Source organism: Papaver somniferum, unplaced genomic scaffold (assembly GCF_003573695.1).
Source record: "Papaver somniferum cultivar HN1 unplaced genomic scaffold, ASM357369v1 unplaced-scaffold_132, whole genome shotgun sequence".
Taxonomy (NCBI): Eukaryota; Viridiplantae; Streptophyta; class Magnoliopsida; order Ranunculales; family Papaveraceae; genus Papaver; species Papaver somniferum.
In genome coordinates, this window is record NW_020622381.1 from 9,415,419 (window position 1) to 9,423,729 (window position 8,311).

Genomic DNA, 8,311 nt, shown 5'->3' on the forward strand with positions numbered 1-8,311 from the left:
TCATAAGCTAAAATCCATAATTAACACGCAACTATTAGTTTGTCATAATATCCATAAGTCGAAATTCATAACTAACCACACACAACTAACATAAATCCATAACTAAGCATGGCGGCCACCACGACCCCTTTTGTTGGTGCTACCACCACCACGAGTTTTAGGACCATCACGACGACCACCACGACTACCGCGACCACGACCACCTCTTTGGCTAGTACCCACACCGTGCACCACCTCTTCATCATTTGTCTCTTCGCTGCTAGATGAAGGTTGATGACGGCTACTACCCTCACCTCCAAGAGAGTTTCTAATCCTCTTTAAGCCTCTTTCGTCTGTGACCAACCCCTCATACATTTCTGCCATGTTTGGATTATGCATGTTCCTTATTTGGTCTTGCAAGATCTTTTGTTCACGAGCTTTAAGCACACCATTACGACGGATGCATGAAGTCATGCTATTTGCCAAAGCTTGTCCTCGCTCTTTCTATTCACATATCAAAAAGAGTGTTAAGACATTATTTCATAATAATCATTAATATTAAAATCCAAAGTCATGAGGATAACAAAATTACGTACCGACATGAAATATAGCTTCTTCCAAGTCAAACTGAATAGACCTTTTTTCTCTTTAGTCTCGTCGACCGCCTTCCTTTGAGCCATAGCCTCTTGAATATATGGTTGGGCCTCCGGATCATTATTGATCACATATGGATGACCAAAATGAGAATACCAACCCATGTAATCAGCAGTGGCTTCTGATTATAGATTTTTCGTGGTTGTAGTAATGATGATAAGGGGTATCGTTCAAACTCGGACTTGTGAAGGTAATGGATTTTTAGATTTATAAAAAATTATATACACAAAAATATTAACAATGGTGCAAGAGGTACTGGGGTTTAGGATTCCACCGAATTCATTTCTTAAGGTTCAAATAATGATTCTTTTAACAATTATAGCTCAGTAAATATATAAAATATATTGACTCTTATATTTGCCAAGATAAATTCTCCAAATATTAGATGTAAATGTTATGCATGAGGCATAAAATCATCTAAGCTAAGCATGCCGCATCAAATCAAATGACAACTAATTTTTTCAAATCATAATTTCAATTAAAATTAGTGCAAAAGTCATGAGAAGAATTAAATATAATTACCCAAGTGTGAAATAAGGCTTCCTCCATCACCCCAGTGTTGGGGTTTAGCTCATCATGGTGTAATTCATCTCAAAATATATTATTATTGCTCCAAAGTTGATTACAAATGAGTAAACAATGCAACAGAGAAATCGCAACAGCAGTTCCTGTTGCGAAGACGATGTTGGACTGATACAGAGAAACAAATGGTGACGGAAAATAAAGTTCTGTGGCTGAATAAGCTGTTGCAAATCGGTTGAAGAAACTGTTGCGAAGATGAAGAAACTGTTGCGCTTCGGATGAAGAAACCGTGGCCGATTCCTTGTTCTTCAGACAGCAGCAGCAGCAGTTTCTCTGTCAATTTTTCTCTCAATTCCTGTGGAGTCTACACTCCTCCTATAGACCCCAAACTCTCGACAGACTCTCTGTAGAACATTAGGAACATATTTATACGTAATTGAACCATTGAATCTCCTCCATTAATCCAAAAAATCTTCCCATTACTCGGTAGTGAATGAAAATATTCCCGATATTTTTTTCTTTAATTCTCTGATTTGTTACGGATTGTTCCATGTTTTATCTCTTCTCACGCGTCATCCTTGAGTTGTAGGAGAAGTTTCCAGCCAATAGAGTTAACCCATGCACGTCTCTTCCATCCACAAATTCTAAAAATAGGATATCTTCCTTATTTGAGAATATCTTCCCTGTTTTGATTCCCACCGATTATCTAACCAAATTGGACCGAATCCAACACCCATACCAGCTCTGTCTAGGCCCTAGGAACAAACCCATTTAATTTGGGCCATTGAATCTCACTGTAACACCTTCGAATCATCAACCCTAGTCACGGGCAGTTCAAGACAATTTTTTTCCGCCAAAACTGTTCTTGATGTTTTCATCACCTGGTGATTATCCAGCCAAATCCGATCGAATTAGATGCCATAAATGTGTTTCTTAAGCTATATCACATCTTCCTACCAAGTTTGAGCCATTGAATCGCACCACAACACCTTCATTTTGTCGATTGAAAATCTGCCAGTTGATGAACCTATTTTTCCCGCCAAAAAAAATTAATTTGAATTTGAGAAGAAGGTGTTCTGGTGGTGCCCTTAGTAATTAGGTTGCCCCTTATCCAAAAGCGAGAGTCCAAATAACACTTGTCCTCCGGGTACCAAAATCAACTTTTCGAGCCAAATTTTCCAAAAATGTTTATTTCCTAAAAATACATAAAAACACAATATTAGTACAAAAATAGAGTTCCAACAATACTGACATTGAGGACAAATTAGACACAAAAATGTGTCTATCAAATACCCCCAAACTTATTGTTTGCTAGTCCTCGAGCAAATTTATTCTTGAAAAGTGACCGAGTTAATCTCGGGTGGGTTTATCAGAGGTGTACCCACAAAAACCAATACTCCAGACCCTAGCTATCTACGCAGAACCTTGGAAAGCACTAAAGAACCTCCTTGGTTGGCATACAATTATTGACTCTAAGAGGAAGAACCCTGATGCGAAATTCCAATTGTTGTACACGAGTTTGCACTCAAGCATACTATAATTCATATAAGTGACAGAGCTCTACTAAGATAGTTTCACGATGGACATCATACTCGGAGTCAGACTAATCACATGAAAAGATTAAGAAGATGGAAAAAGAAAAATGTAGATGGTTGAAAAGTGAACGGTGTTTCCCATATCTGTCTGAAGGCCTCTGCCAAGGTGAACCTAACCTAAATGACTGAGATACCGGTCTGACTAATATTAACACACTGGCATATACAAGGGAACCAGTGGTCAATAACTTAAATCTAGATCAAAACTGGCAAATACAAGGGAACCAGCAGTTGACTACACATAACAATAACCATTTTTTTTTTTTTTTTTTTTTTTTTTTTTTTTTTTTTTAACTTAACGGCATGAATAGATCTTTTGGATCCAAGCGCATGCTTCTTGTCAGCAGATTACACGATAGTTCCCACGGGTCCTGCATTCCACGCTTGCTTAGGCGACGGAAACAGGGAGAACACACGCATATTGCTATCCAAGTGTTAATACTTATTCCGATTGGTCTAACTGGTCCGGTCTTTTCTTTTTTTTTTTTTTTTTTTTTTTTTTTTTTTTTTTTTTTTGAAAAAGGTAACTCAGTCACTCTATTTCACCCTAGCAAAGGTAACAACTTGAATCGTGTGCCCCACCAAATCACTTGAAACAAAGAAAACTAAAAATAGAAAGTGAAAAGGACTCGACAAGATATGGCGAAACTATCATGTTATTTCTAACACCTGAGCTCTGTGCTTTTATGAATAGACTCTATAGATGTTTCCATCTAGTCAGATTGGTTCCTCAACTCCTAAAACAAAAATGTTTCCATCCACTTAGATTGGTTAGTGCTATCCTTAATACGCAAAAATTTCTAGGCTCTGGAGTTTATTTATTGCAACTAAAAAGTTTCTCCCATACCCCCAAACTTAAATCTAACATTGTCCTCAATGTTCTAAAGATAAAATTAAAAACATGAACAAGGAGAAACGGTTACTATTTGAAGTAAAAGAGTTAAGGAAGGATATTACCGTGTTGCGTGAGATTGGGTTACCTCCCAAGAAGTGCTAAGTTTAAAGTCTTCAGCCAGACTTAAGAAAGGATTAGTCAACTCGAACCATAAAGTAACAGTCGAAATAACTGTGGGTCTTCAAAACTAAATAGAGCTGACCAAAGGAAACTACAATAACCCAAGAAAGTGAACATGTACTGCATACCCTTATCTAGTTTCCTGATGAGGATACCTATGTCCCATTGTGGTTCAGGTTCAGGTTCTATGAAAGGATCTTGATAGAATATTTTCATTGGCTGCGTTTCTTCATAGATGGGATCCGAATCACTAGGTCTTAGAGTCTGTAAAAACTCAAATACGAACTTAGAATCACGAAGTAATAACCTAAATAATTGCGGATCCTCTAAGTCAATCAGATATGACTTACATAGTTGACCACAGTGAGAGTAGTGGTCATTCTTAGGAAAATGTGTCGATTCCATTAACCTAAAGTACTTAGGCTTAGTCTCAGAACTTAATAAGTGACACATTTGAAATCTATACGTTCCCACAATTGGAAGAAAACTATTTGGTGGGAAAACAAAATCAATCTTGGTATTATTGCATGGGTTAACCACATCAACCAGAGGATGGGTTTCTAACATTTGAGACTTTTGTTGGATATCATTAGGTTCTGGAAAACGATTATGAAGATAATCTTGTAAAATGGTTGAGGCATTGATGTCAAGTCCCAAGTGAGGGACCTTACTAAGAGTTAAAGCACATGGAGAATGATACTCACCCCCAAACTTAGAGTTTTCGGCGTCTCTAGATAGACTAGTCATAACCTCCCTAATTTCTTGGTCGGCAATTGATTTTTCTAAGTCAGGTTCATCCTCGCTAATCTCTACAAGTTCATCTAAGACTATTGTTTCTAAATCGTTTGACACGATCTCAAGATAAACTGGTTCCTCTAAACCATCATCGGTTTCGTAAACAGGACATACTACATCGTCTGAAACGGGGGTATCTCTAGTCAAATCCTCGTCCTTTTGAATAGGTGAATAATTTTTAAAATTATTAGGATCTGAATCAGAAATAATATAATCATTATAAGGCTCAACTGGGGTAACAAATTCCTGATCACTATTCCCACATATTTCAGATTCTTCATCATCACTATACTCATCATCATGATACAATTTTTGAAATTCAAGAATTCTCAATCTTTGTTCCAAACTACATGGTCTATGTTTATAATATTTCTCATAGATCGTTAGAGGTGATTCCTCAATAAAAGTTGGAGTATCCATATATCGCTGCCCACGCATATATTCACCAAGAGTCATTTCCGAAGACGTCTCTTGATAACGAGAATTTCTAGACATATATTCTCGCAACGTCATCGCAGGTGGCGTCTCCTCAAAAGGATTCATCACCGAAGAAATATAAACTACAGAGGGATTCTATACAATCACAAACAAGGCCGACTCGACTCCACCAAAGCAAACCTAAAGATTTCTAGCAAACAAAAAGCATGATGGCTCCACTTAGATTGTTTCTAGACCAGCTTCTATCTTTCGAAAGGGAATTCGTTGCAATTTGAGAAAACCCCTCTGGAATCAATCCGAGTCAAAGTAAGTTGAATTGAGGCGAGGGAAGCTCAGTGGAGCTTTAATACCCAAGGCCTCACCGCTATCACAAGGCGGCGCAGTCACGCATTCAACTCACAGAAACCATCATGAACTTTGGAGTGTGCTTAAAGAGCAACCAATATTTTTCGAACGAGTTTCCTATTAAGCTCGTTACCCTATCGGTCTCGTTCTATTCCAAATTTTAAAGCTTAGGTTCGCGTTCGGTTTTGTTTTCCTAAGGCGGGCAAGAAGGAAACGGTGATGAAATCCGAGTCCTTATCTTGATTTGGCCAGGCCTTGCCCTTTACTAGGAATTTAAAGACAGTCCGGTTCGTCCTCAAACAATTATCACCTTAAGGCAGACAGTAACCCGCTTGCAGGAGATTCGCGGGTGTTTCGATTGGACTTACCTCCCGTACCAGACGGGCGATGAACCGTTGTCGTCGACTCGGGCCACGACTCCTATGCCGTGTGCGAACCCGAGGGGCCGAGACGATATAGTAATCGTCGTCCTTCTCTGCAAACAGTTTGTATTTAATTTTTTTTTTTTTTAATTATATAACCCTTCCGTAGGGTTTTAAAAAAATAATGTCCAAAGTCCAGAATAAAGTCCAAAAAAAAATCCAAATTAAAAAAAAAAATTACAGTTTTCCTCACACACTCTAAAAAAATTAAAAATTAAAAATTAAATCCTAAAATTGTCCTTTTTTCTTCTCTTTTCGCTTTTCGCTTTAAGCTTTTTCCTCTCCAAGTCCTCAGTGCTCCACTTCGAACCTGTAAATCAAAGACAAAAAGACAAAGTAAAAAGGAACAAATAAAAAAAATAAAAAAAAAAATAAAAAATAATAAACCTAAAAATTCTACCTAAGCACAAATCCGCGTCGGCGGCGCCAAAATGATTATAGATTTTTCGTGGTTGTAGTAATGATGATAAGGGGTATCGTTCAAACTCGGACTTGTGAAGGTAATGGATTTTTAGATTTATAAAAAATTATATACACAAAAATATTAACAATGGTGCAAGAGGTACTGGGGTTTAGGATTCCACCGAATTCATTTCTTAAGGTTCAAATAATGATTCTTTTAACAATTATAGCTCAGTAAATATATAAAATATATTGACTCTTATATTTGCCAAGATAAATTCTCCAAATATTAGATGTAAATGTTATGCATGAGGCATCAAATCATCTAAGCTAAGCATGCCGCATCAAATCAAATGACAACTAATTTTTTCAAATCATAATTTCAATTAAAATTAGTGCAAAAGTCATGAGAAGAATTAAATATAATTACCCAAGTGTGAAATAAGGCTTCCTCCATCACCCCAGTGTTGGGGTTTAGCTCATCATGGTGTAATTCATCTCAAAATATATTATTATTGCTCCAAAGTTGATTACAAATGAGTAAACAATGCAACAGAGAAATCGCAACAGCAGTTCCTGTTGCGAAGACGATGTTGGACTGATACAGAGAAACAAATGGTGACGGAAAATAAAGTTCTGTGGCTGAATAAGCTGTTGCAAATCGGTTGAAGAAACTTATGCGAAGATGAAGAAACTGTTGCGCTTCGGATGAAGAAACCGTGGCCGATTCCTTGTTCTTCAGACAGCAGCAGCAGCAGTTTCTCTGTCAATTTTTCTCTCAATTCCTGTGGAGTCTACACTCCTCCTATAGACCCCAAACTCTCGACAGACTCTCTGTAGAACATTAGGAACATATTTATACGTAATTGAACCATTGAATCTCCTCCATTAATCCAAAAAATCTTCCCATTACTCGGTAGTGAATGAAAATATTCCCGATATTTTTTTCTTTAATTCTCTGATTTGTTACGGATTGTTCCATGTTTTATCTCTTCTCACGCGTCATCCTTGAGTTGTAGGAGAAGTTTCCAGCCAATAGAGTTAACCCATGCACGTCTCTTCCATCCACAAATTCTAAAAATAGGATATCTTCCTTATTTGAGAATATCTTCCCTGTTTTGATTCCCACCGATTATCTAACCAAATTGGACCGAATCCAACACCCATACCAGCTCTGTCTAGGCCCTAGGAACAAACCCATTTAATTTGGGCCATTGAATCTCACTGTAACACCTTCGAATCATCAACCCTAGTCACGGCAGTTCAAGACAATTTTTTTCCGCCAAAACTGTTCTTGATGTTTTCATCACCTGGTGATTATCCAGCCAAATCCGATCGAATTAGATGCCATAAATGTGTTTCTTAAGCTATATCACATCTTCCTACCAAGTTTGAGCCATTGAATCGCACCACAACACCTTCATTTTGTCGATTGAAAATCTGCCAGTTGATGAACCTATTTTTCCCGCCAAAAAAAATTAATTTGAATTTGAGAAGAAGGTGTTCTGGTGGTGCCCTTAGTAATTAGGTTGCCCCTTATCCAAAAGCGAGAGTCCAAATAACACTTGTCCTCCGGGTACCAAAATCAACTTTTCGAGCCAAATTTTCCAAAAATGTTTATTTCCTAAAAATACATAAAAACACAATATTAGTACAAAAATAGAGTTCCAACAATACTGACATTGAGGACAAATTAGACACAAAAATGTGTCTATCAGCTTCTTTCGTGTTGCTACAAGGAATTGCCTCTCCCGCTGCGAGTTGGTATCTTTCTTCATGGCAGTTGTTCCAAGCATCATCCGTTGGAGTTGGCCTGTAGTTGAGCACAATGGTGGGGCCTTTTGTCTCGGATCCTTTCTTGGATAATTTGAAGTTTTCCTCTACAACCCTTTGTTGAATATGAGCAATTTGGCGTAGAGTTCGATGAGGATTGGTCATAACGTAACCTGTGGGATGATACAATGGTCCATTGTAACCTGCGGTCTCTGTGAACCTACGAACATCAACTCCATTTTCAATCCTCAAATAAGGGTCAAAGATAACATCTTCAACAGTGAAAGCATCTATTTTCTCCCTCATTTGAATGAGCTTCTCCTCTTTGTTCCTTAGTTGTCTGCCAGTGAACTTGAACTTCTTTCCCGTAG